The following is a 15487-nucleotide window of genomic DNA, read 5'->3' on the forward strand; positions in this document are numbered from 1 at the left end:
GACTGGAACACCTGACATGTTTCGCACAGGCGTACCTGTGCTTCATCAGAGGTCATTCATTCAGAGAAGTGTGCAATATTTTATTGGCTGTGTGGACCAGTAAGAATTCAAGAGTATATTTACTTGCTCTCCTCCTCTGTAAACCCTTAGCTGGGCCTGTAATACAATTATGTATACCAAAGGCAGAATTGGCAGCGAGAGAGGGGGCAAACAATTTATTCACGATCCATGAAAAATATATAACATCATACAGAAAAATAATAAGGCATAATAACAAAAAATCCAGTTAAAAATAGCAAGCATAAAAGTAAGAATAAATCTATAACATAAGAAATAATAAGTACTGACAAGTAAATATATAGCACAACGATGCATATCTAGGGGAGTTATAGTTAGTAATACATATGACCATTATTAAAGGGCCAGGAAGTATAGGTAATTATGTATTATATATATTGTTTTAATCTATAACAATTCCCCTATTGTGCTAAGCTATTGGTAAATAGCTGAATAAAGTGTAATAAAATCTAAATTTCATCAAGGATAAAAAAATATATACAGAGAAATGGATCAACATAAAATAATATGCATGTGTATTGATAAATGCATTTTACACAGCACAATAAGAAATTTATAACTATTAAATACAAAGAGGAAGAAAACAAATACAAATTTTGACAATATAATCACAATATAATCACAATATAATCACAATATAATCACAATATAGTATTGGAGGTAGTCTCTTCAAATTTAGTCTATCTATGCCAATGCTCCTTACAATACGGTCTATATTTATATATTATGTCTGGATATAATAATTGAAGGAGTATATTAATATAGATATACATCTAAAAAAAGAGAGGACAAGAGAACAAATAAATGCAATTAAACTACTCTATAATTAGAGAGATTCAATAACTTTATATAATTAATCAGCATGCGTATACACTTAAAATATGAACTGTGGGATCTCTGAAGACAGAGAAAGAGAGGAGGAAAGAAAGAAGAAATTAGAGAAGAAGAAAGAGGCAGACAGAATATATAATATCCTAAACTACTAACATACCCACAGGGGTAATAGCTGTTACAAAATGTAAGCTAATTATGGAAAATGTCTTAAAGGGCAATTTACAGATTTCAGATTCTATAAAAGAGGAAGATGTATCTATGGTTTTTACCTCTTTAGAAAATTTGAGGTTTAGAGAAACTAACTTGTGGTGGGATATTGAATTTCTTGATTTCTACATCACAGAAAATAGAGAACCTAGGGGACTCAGAATGAAAAAATGCCTCACCTTTGCATTAAGTATACCAGAATTTATGGAAGAGTGGAATACAAATTTAACCAACTGCTCTATTATTTGTATGAAACAATTGGTTAAACATAAAAGAAGTGAAAGAGATACCATACTTCAGGAAATTGATAGACTATTTGGACTGCTGAAACCATTCAAAAAGACTAAACAACATAGTGACTATCAAGAACAACTAGATAGCACTATTAATAAATTAGACTCAGAATTATCAGAAAGAAAAGTCAGTAAATATCAGAGAGATGCTAAGGATTATTAGTTAGACATAGTCTACTGTCAAAAAAATATCAGAAGACCTACTCAGAATACTAAGATAAGAGTAGTGAAAATACTAAACACAATAAAAAAAAAAAAAATGAATAAAAAAAAGACATCAAAGACAACAGTCCAAAAAGGTCACATTTTCAAGTATAGAAACAGACCATCAAGATGCAGACCCCACTACATCACTAGATAGTGACCAATTAGAAGACGCCCCAGGTTCCAGTCATACAGATCAACCAGTGAGACAGGATCTCAAATCCCTCGTCAAATCACCACAACAAACTAGTACGCCAAAAAAGGGAGAGGGCAATTTCAGGTACCCCAGCAGGATACGGAGAGCCCACAAGAATTAGGAGTAGTAATTAATCTCTCAGAATATATATTTGAACAATGCACAAATATCACTTCTTAATAAATGTTTAAGTTTTGCACCAGTCACTAATTTTGATTTATTTAACACTATATTGGATGTCAATAATTTTATACGCAAGAATGTTTTGAAAAAACATTTTCACAATGTATCAGATTCACACACTGTTTCTTCATCACAATCACAGGTTACTGAGACATTTCCATCAGTTGGATTACAATATACCCAACTTAAAGATTTAACACAACTTATTACACTATCATCACAGGCTAGTACACATACACAATCCACATTAGATATGAGATTTAACTTTAAGGACAAATCATATTTTTATCCGATACATAGTAGAGATCATACTATAGATATGTATCAAAGAGTGATAGAAAAAGAACTCAATATGTTGAGTAAACAAATTCAGACAGAAAGGGCTAAGTATAGGAATAATCTTACAAAAACTCAGAGAAAAGCTCTTAATGAATTAGATAAAAATCAAGATATTATCATTACTCAGGCAGACAAGGGTGGGGCAGTAGTTATACTGAATAAGGAAGATTACCATAATGAAGTTATGTCACAACTAAATAATGGATAACTGTACATAAAACTCTCCTATAACCCCACCATGTCTTTCAAACAAATGATGATATCTTTACTGGATACAGCCATTGAAAATAATTTTATGGACAAAGATTTGGTCGATTATCTTATAGTTAATTACCCCAGGATAACATATTTTAGAATTACGACTAAAATCCACAAAACCACTATTAATCCACCGGGCAGACCAATAGTGGCTAGTAATGGCTCTCTTTGTGAACGATTGAGCGAATGGCATGACCATGTACTTCAACCGATAGTCCTAGCATTACAAGGATATATTAGAGACAGTTCACATATTATTCAACAACTCACAGATATACAATGGAGTAAACAATATAAATGGCTGACCATTGACGTTACAGCATTATACTCAAATATACCCATCAACTAGGTCTAGATGCCCTCCCTAACATGTTACACAGATATACCGAATATAATAATCCCTTCATAACATTTATAATATCAATTACAGAGTTTTTACTTTCACATAATTATTTGTTTATGAAGGAGAATATTATTTACAAAAAAGTGGCACGGCCATGGGGGCAACATTTGCCCCAGCATTTGTCAATATTTATATGGGTTGGCTTGAGTTTTGCCTTATTTTTTCAGAAGACTGCCCTTTTAGTAATAATATAATATTATACGGCAGATTCATTGATGACTTGATACTCATATAGAAAGATGATGGCAAATATACCACAGAACAATTTCTAGAGTATATGAAATCTAACAAGTACAATCTGAGTTTCACTAAACAACAAAATCAAACTGAAATAGATTATTTAGATATACACTTAGATATTGGACCAAATGATAAAATAATTACCTCTATATATACAAAATCACTAGCCAAAAACACAATCTTACATGCAGACTCGTGCCACATTCCACGTGTTAAAAGAGGTATTCCTAAAGGACAATATCTTAGAATATGCAGAAACTGTTCGAACATTGCAGTATATTTCAAACAAGCAAGAGGACTCACAGACAGACTAACACTTAGGGGCTATAATAAGAAATCGCTCCTCCAGATGGAATATAATATTTCTAAGATAGATAGGGCCTCACTATTTAGAAAAAAAACAACCAGATCCTAAAACCAAAATCAAATATGATAATATTCTCTTCATTACAAAATACAGCCAACAATATACAGATATATGTAATATATTAAGAAAGAATCTACCTATTTTACATATGGATGAAGTACTTAGGTCAATAACCAACAAGAAGAAAATCAAATATATAGCCAAAAGAGCTCCTTCATTAGGAGACATTACTAGAACTGATCTTTCAGAAAAAAATAAATCTCCAACAAATTAGTTAAGCCCAATCAATGGTTTTTATAAATGTGGACATATTCCCTGCAAGAGCTGCACATATACCCAAAAGAATAAATCTTTTATGTCTACTGTTACAAGAAAAATATATGATATTAGGAGTAGAATTGACTGTACAATCCAATAGGTCATATACCTAATCACATGCCAATGTTGCTCTCTACAATATATTGTGATCACTACAAGACCCCTAAAAGAGAGAATAAGACAACACCTCCTATCATTAAAAGAAAAGGAAGCACAAACACCAGTGGCGAAACATTTTAGACAACATGGAAAGGGTACAAAATATCTTTCTTTTATAGGCATAGAAAGTATACCTAAAACCTCTAGAGGAGGAAATAGAGCTAATCTCCTATTAAAGAGAGACGTTTTTTTGGATTATTGAATTAAACACTAGGACACCTGGGGGCATAAATTAAAGATTAGATGTAAATCTGTTCACTAGATAAGTAATAGAAAAACTTTAGAATATTATATATTCTGTCTGTCTCATTCTTCTTCTCTCATTTCTTTCTTTCCTCCTCTCTCTGTCTTCAGAGATCCCACAGTTCATATTTTAAGTGTATACGCATGCTGATTAATTATATAAAATTATTGAATCTCTCTAATTATAGAGTAGTTTAATTGCATTTATTTGTTATCTTGTCCTCTCTTTTTTTAGATGTATATCTATACTAATATACTCCTTCAATTATTATATCCAGACATAATATATTAATATAGACTGTATTGTAAGGAGCATTGGTATAGATAGACTAAATTTGAAGAGACTACCTCCAATACTATATTGTGATTATATTGTGATTATATTGTGATTATATTGTGATTATATTGTGATTATATTATCAAAATTTGTATTTGTTTTCTTCCTCTTTGTATTTAATAGTTATAAATTTCTTATTGTGCTGTGTAAAATGCATTTATCAATATCCATGCATATTATTTTATGTTGATCCATTTCTCTGTATATATTTTTTTATCCTTGATGAAATTTAGATTTTATTACACTTTATTCAGCTATTTACCAATAGCTTAGCACAATAGGGGAATTGTTATAGATTGAAACAATATATATAATACATAATTACCTATACTTCCTGGCCCTTTAATAAAGGTCAAATGTATTAATAACTATAACTCCCCTAGATATGCATTGTTGTGCTATATATTTACTTGTCAGTTCTTATTATTTCTTATGTTATAGATTTATTCTTACTTTTATGCTTGTTATTTTTTGAAAAAGAGGAGGTACTAAAGGCACTACTATGTTGAGTGTTCAGGAATACCCTCTATAATAACTTGTATATCAGCTTGTAAATACTGGGCTGAAGGTTTGGAAGTGATTGGGTGCGGGTGCTGTGTACAGAACAATGGACTAAACTCTATCAGTATGAAACTGATAATAAAGTACACCTGAATAGCATACACGTTCCTGAATGCTTGAATTTAAAGAGCAAAATAGTTTGTATTTTATTATTTTTTTATTATTTTTTTAATGGAAAGAGCAAATCAAAATTAACCTTTAATCGAATAATATATTAAAAACACCACACTGATACAAACATTTAAAAATACAAATGAATTGAGTCTGTTTAGTATTAAATTATATCCAGAGGTGAGAGACCTGAAAAATAATTTGAATAGGAGGTTTAATTGGACCTAGGATGTAGGTTTTAATCCATAGTCCATCTCCGTATATAGGTAATACGTAAAGGGACACTGAACCCAAATTTTTTATTTTGTGATTCAGATAGAGCATGACATTTTAAGCAACTTTCTAATTTACTCCTATAATCAAATTTTCTTCATTCTCTTGGTATCTTTATTTGAAATGCAAGAATTTAAGTTTAGATGCCGGCCCATTTTTAGTGAACAACCTGGGTTGTTCTTGCTGATTGGTGGATAAATTAATCCATCAATAAAAAAAGTGCTGTCCAGAGTTCTTAACCAAAAAAAAAAGCTTAGATTACTTCTTTTTAAAATAAAGATAGCAAGAGAACAAAGAAAAATTGATAATAGTAGTAAATTAGAAAGTTGCTTAAAATGTCATGCTCTATCTGAATCACAAAAGAAAAAAATTTGGTTTCAGTGTCCCTTTAAGCTTATGTTGGTTTAAGAATGTGGCTAATAATGTGATGCTACTGTATATTTGACATAAACATGTGTGATATGTATACATAACCACGTTATAATTCACTTTAACATCGTTAAGTGTAAATCACTTTACATATGTAGAAATAATACACCATTATTAAACTGGCTGGTTTACTGCAGTTTGCTCTGCTATTAGGGACTTCCTACTATGGAATGATTGTGAGATATAATATCTTTAGTAATACTGCATAGAATCAAACCTCTCTTAATATAACATAAGTTATAATTATAAAGACAGCAATGCTCTTATATTGTTGGTTACTTGTATCACATATATTTGACACTAATGGGGTTACACAACAAGCTATCATAAATATTAGTCTGTATACTGAACTTAAAGGCACAATAAGATGCTAGGTTAAAGGCTCTCAGACTCCTAGATTATAATGTTTCCGTTTAGCGTTTAAGCTTAAGAATTTGTATAAGTAGTAACGGTACACGTGTAAACATCCGCAGCGTTTAATTTAACTCAGTCTAAATATACCGGCCTATACCACTATCATAACCAGACATTCAAATGCTGTTAAAAACTGAATTTCCCCCTGTCCCCTGACATGTTTTGCCAGAACCTGGCTTTTTCAAAGGGTGCGGGCGCGCCGTCGGCATGGATTTTTCTATGCATTTGCTCCTCCCTTTCTGTTATTTTTATCAAATTTTTTTGTTATTATGCCTTATTATTTATTCTGTTTGATGTTACATAGTTTTCATGGATCGTGAATACATTTGTTTGCCCCTCTCTCCCTACCAATTGTGCCTTCGGTATACATAATTGTATTACAGGGCCACCTTAGGGTTAAGAGAAGAGGAGAGGGAGTTAATATACTCTTGAATTCTTATTGGTCCAAACAGCCAATAAAATATTGCACACTTCTCTGAATTAATCACCTCTGATGAAGCACAGGTACGCATGCGCAAAACATGTCAGGTGTTCCAGTCTGTAATGACCCCTTGACTGTGGTTGAATAAACTCATACCTAATTTCAGCACTTCGTTTGTCAGCAGCAGTTTTTTTCTCTTGGCTCTTTGATTATATTTGCGGCTGGAGAGTGCCACTTTGACTGCTCTAATCAACATCGGTGTAGCAGTTCTTGGGCCCACCCATCCACCACATCACTGTGTGACAGCACACAACATACCCGTAGCCGTTCTCGGATACAATCCTGGTCTGTTGTGGAGGACACCCCCCCACTACGCAGACTCTTTGATGTTTCCTTGGACAGTCGGCGGCTGGTGCAGAGGACGGCAGGCTTCCACCTGATAACTTCAGCACCGGCTAGGGACTGTACTATCATCGAGAATGTGGTGAGTGATCGCCTATTATCTAATAAAGTGACCGGGGAGGAGATTGTAAGCATACATCCTACTTGGATTGCTCTGGGACTGTATTTCTGAGTCACGGCTTACTCATTAGAACCTTACCTGAGAACTGTACAATATTACGGACTGCTACAAGACATTTTGACATATGTGAGCTTATAATGGTTGTCCTTTATCTTTGTTTGCTTGTTTGCTCTCTCTCTCTATGTATGTATATATATATATATATATATATATATATATATATATATATATATATATATATATATATATATATATATATATATATATATATATATACAGTGGGGAAAAAAAGTATTTAGTCAGCCACCAATTGTGCAAGTTCTCCCACTTAAGAAGATGAGAGAGGCCTGTCATTTTCATCATAGGTATACCTCAACTATGAGAGACAAAATGTGGAAACAAATCCAGACAATCACATTGTCTGATTTGGAAAGAATTTATTTGCAAATTATGGTGGAAAATAAGTATTTGGTCACCTACAAACAAGCAAGATTTCTGGCTCTCACAGACCTGTATCTTCTTCTTTAAGAGGCCCCTCTGTCCTCCACTCTTTACCTGTATTAATAGCACCTGTTTGAACTTGTATAAAAGACACCTGTCCACAACCTCAAACAGTCACACTCCAAACTCCACTACGGTGAAGACCAAAGAGCTGTCGAAGGACACCAGAAACAAAATTGTAGACCTGCACCAGGCTGGGAAGACTGAATCTGCAATAGGCAAGCAGCTTGGTGTGAAGAAATCAACTGTGGGAGCAATAATTAGAAAATGGAAGACATACAAGACCACTGATAATCTCCCTCAATCTGGGGCTCCACGCAAGATCTCACCCCGTGGGGTCAAAATGATCACAATAATGGTGAGCAAATATCCCAGAACCACACGGGGGACCTAGTGAATGACCTGCAGAGAGCTGGGACCAATGTAACAAAGGCTACCATCAGTAACACACTACGCCACCAGGGACTCAGATCTTAAACCAGTACATGTCTGGGCCCGTCTGAAGGTTGCTAGAGAGCATTTGGATGATCCAGAAGCGGATTGGGAGAATGTCATATGGTCAGATGAAACCAAAGTAGAAATGTTTGGTAGAAACACAACTTGTCATGTTTGGAGGAGAGCTTCTAGTAAAAGCTATCAGTGCTTCAGTCAGCAGTGTCTTGTAAAATGTGAATTGAGTTATCATTGACATAATGCATGTCACAGCCAGCTCTCTATGTAGATGCAGTGTTAAACTTTTAATGAGTGTGCATGTGCATACACTACTGAAACAGATTTAGCTTTTACTAGAAGCATTTTTGCTAATATAACCAGGGCCGGCCTTTGAGCACCGCTGCACCGGTTAAAAAAAAAAATTCTGACATTTTTTTTCTCTCCAAAATTTTATATATTTTTTTGGCACCATTTTTTTTAATTTTGGGCATTCAGTCAGAGTCACTGTCAGACCAGTCAGGAAAGTCAGTCAGCAGAGTGGGGCCCAGGGGAATCGCAGGCAGCGCAGGAGTGAGGAGTCAGTCGACGACAACAAGACGTGGTGAGTCACTGTCAGACAGTGGGACTAGTGTGTCAGTGTGTAGGAAAGGGACCAGCAGAGGGGGAGGACGCAGAGCAGCAGAGGAGATGTGTGAGAAGGACTGCACTAGCAACAGGATGATGGGGAAGGGTAAAATGTCCTATTTTTGCTGCACCAGATTGACAGAAAGGAGTGGGGTTAACTGAGTCTCATATTGAAAGAGGGACAGGCTGTATCAGGTTAAAGGAGAGAAATAAGAAGACCAAAGATTAGATGATGGGCTGGGCTTTTGAAAGGCTGGATGGTAATGGGAGGGAGATCCATCCTGCTTTAGAACCCCAAAAAGGTTGATAGTAATGCTATAAGGCTCAGAGCACCAATGATAAAAGTAAAACACTTGATTTAGAGGCTAAAATCTTAAAATAACAGGGTTGTATAGACTTTCTGACCTATGGAACGGTCCACATTTTCTAAGGTACTAGGTCATTTCTGAGGGGCTCTGTAGTTGCACTTCCAGAAGTCAATTTATTTTCCCTCTTCCTGTTAGATATGGTGTAGTGTAAAGAGGGGCATGTAACTGTCATAAACTGCCACCGGAGGCATAAACTGCACTCTGTGACATTCAAGAGTACTTCAAATGCAAAAGGCAATTTATAGAAAACACACACTAGACGATGAGTAGAGTAGTCAGGGGCTGGCCAGGAGGTCAGATGTAGCATGTAGCTAGCCTCACCACATGTATTAAGAACTGCTATGTCACTTTTTGCTGCACAAGGTACAATACTCTCTCCAGTGTGATGCTCAACACATGTATTTAGCACTGCTATGTCAAGATCTGCTGCACAAGGTACAATACTCTCTTCAATCTGATGCTCACCACTTGTATTTAGCACTGCTATGTCACTATCTGCTGCAGAAGGTACAATACTCTCTTCAATCTGATGCCCACCACATGTATTTAACACTGCTATGCCACTATCTGCTGCACAATACTCTCTCCAGTGTGATGCTCACCACTTGTATTTAGCACTGCTATGTCACTTTCTGCTGCACAATGTAAAATACTCTCTCCAGTGTGATGCTCACCACATTTATTTAGCACTGCTATGTCACTATCTGCTGCACAAGGTACAATACTCTCTCCAGTGTGATGCTCACCACATGTATTCAGCACTGCTATGTCACTTTCTGCTGCACAATGTACAATACTCTCTCCAGTATGATGCTCACCACTTCTATTTAGCACTGCTATGTCACTATCTGCTGCACAAGGTACACTACTCTCTCCAGTATGATGCTCACCACATGTATTTAGCACTGCTATGTCACTATCTACTGCACACATTTTGCACTACTCTCTCCAATGTGATGCTCACCACATTTATTTAGCACTGCTGTGTCACTGGAGCTCACTGAGAAACAAGCAGAGTAGAAAAGGAGGGGAGGGAATGAAAGCAAATCCTGCATACAGCTGCAGTAGATGTGTTTTCACCTTCTCCCATGTAGACAGTGGAGAACTACTATTCCTGCAGTATGGAAGGTAAACTGAACATGGGAAAAGCTGGAATCACATTTAAAGGGACATTAAACACTTTGAGATGGTAATATAAAATGATAAATTGTATATAATAAAACAACTCTGAAATATACTTTCATTATTTATTTTGTCCTCTTTGCCTGTAATTCCATTCTGAAATTGTGAGCTTTTCAGTTCCTGTTAGAAATGGAAGTGCAGAACACTGTTAAATCCAGCACAACCATTGGCTGCACACTTTAGTGACCTATTTATAACTGACCCTAATTGGCCACAGCAAAGAAGGTAACACAAGTTACAACATGGCAGCTCCCAGTGTTTTATAGACACTAAAACTTTACACTTATTTTGTCACTTTTTAAACAACTAATGAAACTTTAAAAAATACATCTACATGTTAGTCATGGACTAATCTTTTCTTTGAATGCATCATTCTATCTAGCATGTATTTAGTGTTTAATGTCCCTTTAATGTAGCTGTATGCAGGATTAGCTTTCATTCCCTCCCCTCCTTTTCTACTCTGCTTGTTTCTCAGTGAGCTCCAGTGACATAGCAGTGCTAAATAAATGTTGTGAGCATCACATTGGAGAGAGTAGTGTACCTTGTGCAGCAGATAGTGACATAGCAGTGCTAAATACATGTGGTGAGCAGCAGATTGAATGAGAGAACAGCACCTCCTATTTAAACTGAGAAAACAAAGCACTTAGATGAATTTTAAAATGTCAGAGTAATTTACATAATTTATAAAACTCTGTGTACAGCTTTGATGTTTATTTAACACATTTGCAGTATACGCATACACCCATTTGAAGGTTGGTAATACAAGTATGCACTCTGTGATGTCATCTTGGCAATATCATCTTCAAGTAAATTTGTATAAGGTAATTTGGGGAGACAAGCTAAGAGGAGCACAAATACTAAGGTTATAGTATATGTGTTTAAAGAGTTTCTGATGCTAATGAAGCTGTTTTTTTCTATATTTCTTGTGATACATCTGTGGAATGGACCATTAATTTGTGGTATGGCAAGTGCTTCGATTTCTGTGACATCCAAAAATAATAATTCCCACTGTTGTGATAAATTAAATTTACTTTTATATACTTATCAATCTCAATTTGACAATTAGACCTTGACTAAAATGTGTCCACCACTAAAATGCATTGTGTGTGTGTGAGAAAGAGAGAGCATCTTTGTGTGTGTGTGTGTGTGTGTGTGTGTGGTCTGTCTGTGTGTGTGTGTGTGTGTGCGGGCTGTCTGTGTGTGTGTGGGGGCTGTCTGTGTGTGTGGGGGGGGCTGTCTGTGTGTGTGTGTGGGGGCTATCTGTGTTTGTGTGTGGGCTATCTGTGTTTGTGTGTGTGTGGGGGGGCTATCTGTGTGTGTGTGGGCTCTGTGTGTGTGTGTGTGTGGGGGGGGGCTATCTGTGTGGTGTGTGTGGGTGCTATGTGTGTGAGCTATCTGTGTGGGCTATGTGTGTGTGTGGGCTGTGTGTGTGTGTGTGTGTGTGTGTATGGGCTATCTGTGTGTGTGTGGGGGGCTCTCTCTCTGTGCGTGTGTGGGGCTATCTGTGTGTGTGTGTGGGGGGGGACTATCTGTGTGTGTGTGGGGGGGGGGCTATCTGTGTGTGTGTGGGCTATCTGTGTGTGTGTGGGCTATCTGTGTGTGTGTGTGGCTATATGTTTGTGTGTGTGTGTGTGTCTGAGCTATCTGTGTGTGTATGGGCTGTGTGTGTATGGGGGGGGCTGTGTGTGTGTGAGGGGGGCTATCTGTGTGTGTGTGTGGGGGGGGGGATGTGTGTGTGTGAGGGGGGCTATCTGTGTGTGTGTGGGGGGGATATCTGTGTGTGTGTGTGGGCTATCTCTATGTGTTTGTGGGGGGGTATGTGTCTGAGTGTGTGGATGCATGTGTATATAAGTATCTCTGTGTGTGTATTATATTTGTGTGGTACAGTGCATTGCCCCATTTCTTTTAAGTACTTTTTAGTTCTGGGTAGAGGCCGGCGCTGTCATTCTGCCTAGGGACCTGCACTTACTAGGGCGGCCCTGGCATTTCTGTAATGTTCTTGTTATCATAAGAAAACACATAAAAATAAGGCCCAGTTCAACTCAACTGTTCCTAATTGTCAGCATGATTCTTCAATATATACATAAACCGTTGTTCCAATAGTACAAATGGTATATTGCAATATATACAATGTTATAGCGCTCCACTTTAGTGAATTTAAATGTGTTTTTTATTTAAAATGTTGGACATTACCTTAAATGATTTTTCTCCCATTTTTTTTTTATTTCTAAAAACGGTGGGGGCGGGGTTGGGGATGTAGATTGGGCGAGGTTGGGGGCGGAGATTGGGCGGGGTTGGAGGTGGTGATAAAGGGGGCCCCATTTTGTCATCCTGCCTTGGGCCCTGCAATGGCTAGGGCTGGCCCTGAATATAACTATACCACAAACATTTTGCTTCTCAAAATAGAAACATTTAAAAGCATTTTCAAACTCAAAAGGATTTAGGACAATGATCTGTGTCTTTTTTTAAAAAAATTATAATTTTAATAGTACAAACTACAGCTCAGCATGATGAACTTCAAGATTTAGTTCTAAAAAACAAACCAGAAATGACTTGCCAAAATACTGTGTTTTTATTAAAAAATACTGCAATGTTTTTTTTCCACAATGGTGGTATGTACATAGTACTTGGAAAAACGGGTAACAAGTAATTTCACCCTAACCAGGAAAATCTGTGTGCACACAACTTACTTTCTATGCAAATGTTATACTTGGTGTGAGTATTATGGATGTTTTTATAAAGCTGTCATATAGAGAAGCAGACTGTTATTTCATCAGATACACGGGTTAAATGGATTTGCAAGAAAAATATGTAAATGTTTGGTTCACATTTTGCCCACTATGAGCAAAAATTAGCTGTAAATCCCTCGGGCTTAGCCATGGAAGTTAATGTCGCCACTTATGTAAACTAATATATATGGACATCAAAGAAGAATAATGTGTTTATCAGAAGGATTTCAGGGGTGGTAAACTGATTATATGATGGTAACACTGAATCCCCATTTGAGAAATATCTGAATCCTGACACTACCAATATCACATTCATGTTGTTAAACAATAACTTAAGTATCAATCTTTTTTGGACACAATGGCATACGATGACATCAGTCAGCTGAATAATATTATGTAAAAAAAAATACTAATGGATATATTGTTTACATTATTACAATAGCTGTTTCCCTGAGATCACTTCCTTGTAGTAAGTTCATGTGTATGGAAAGTATTGGTGTCAAGAAAAGATCTGAGGTTGAATGAAGTTGTGAGGAAGTTTGTAGATGGCTATTAACTTTTGAGATTAATAAAGGAACAGATGGCAAAGGATTAAAATTATTGATAACAAAACTGATATGAAATCAAGAAGGAGATACATGACAGAATATAATGGATTATAATAGGTATTTCAACACAATTATAAAATCTTAAAGGCATAGTCTACCCCTGAATTTGTATTGTTTAAAAAGATAAATAATCCCTTTATTACCCATTCCCAAGTTTTTCATAACCAACAAAGTTATATTAATTACTTTTTACCTCTGTGATTACCTTGTATCTAAGCCTCTGCAGACAGCCCCTTATTTCAGTTCTTTTTACAGACATGCATTTCAGCCAATCAGTGCTGACTCCTAGGCAACTCCATGGGTGTGAGCACAATGTTATCTATATGGTACACATGAACTAAAGCCCTCTAGTTGTTTAAAAATGTCAAAATGCATTCAGATAAGAGGTGGCCTTCAATGGCTAAGAAATTAGCATATAAGCCTCCTAGGTTTAGCTTTCAACTAAGAATACCAAGAGAAAAAAAAGCTAAATTGATGATAAAAGTACATTGGAATGTTGTTTAAAATTACATCCCCGGGGGGCGGAGCCAACTTCCAAGGGAACCAGACGTGCACGAGTGGAGCTCCTGGCTCCAATAAGACTTAAACCTTACCTATTCACCCCTTGGATTAAAAAATTTTTTCATCCTACAAGGTGATTTATTGATCTTCACTACTCAAGAGTCCTAATAAGTGTTCAAGTGGATGTTTTAGACTGCCGGAGTCCCTTGGAGTTATGGCCGAGATGGAGGCCCTACGCAGATGGTTTGAGGATGTGGCACAGCTCTTGCATGAACACTTCACTAGGATGGAGACAACACTACTTGGGAACTGTGATGAAGGAAGCGGACCCACTCATGTTGTCTCTAACCCACCTAGTGCTGACACTATCTTGGAGCGGAGTAATGGATCTGAAACACCAACCTCCAGGACCTCGTGCTTTCTGTTTGACTCTCCACCGCGAGGAGAATTGCCAAATTGCCGTTATGGAAGTAAAGCCCACTGTGCAGCATATATTCCAGCATTGGCGGAGGAGGGCGACTACCTGGACAACTACCCAGCACTGGAGCTAACCGGCGAGGCACCGGACCACTTTGTCGTCCGACCTCTGCCCCCACATTTACCTGCAGCTGCGGGGTGCACAGTTTTTTCAGCCTGCGGTCAGGATGGGAGGGCTCTCCTTCTACTGCAAGAAGTCGGTACAGAAACGAGTGGATATACGCACAGCAGCGAAATTATAGAATTTGCCACGAGAGGTAGCCCTCCTGAGTATTCTATCTTACCGATTCCAGTACCTGCCCATGCTAGTTGGGACCCTGGTGGTGCGGCATTTTGAAATGGGACATAAGACATGAAAAGCTGGTGAGGGGTACTTGCGGAGTTCTCTATCACCTCTGGTCCTGCAAAATAGCTTCTGTCTGGCATACCATCTATTATATATTAATACAGGAGAACCGCTAATAGATACAGGGAGAGGCTTCTGCTGGCTAACGTGGACACAGCCATATTTTATACTGACGGCTCTGCTTGTGACTACTGGAGCGAAGTGGTTGTTTAATTACTGTGGCTGTTACCTTTATTGCTTTCCCCCACCCTGTCTGCAGGGTTTAGTACATGGCTATTAGGTTTACTAATGGGACTGAAAGAGATAACTGATATTCCTTATAGTCACA

Source organism: Bombina bombina, chromosome 3 (assembly GCF_027579735.1).
Source record: "Bombina bombina isolate aBomBom1 chromosome 3, aBomBom1.pri, whole genome shotgun sequence".
In the NCBI taxonomy this organism is placed as follows: domain Eukaryota; kingdom Metazoa; phylum Chordata; class Amphibia; order Anura; family Bombinatoridae; genus Bombina; species Bombina bombina.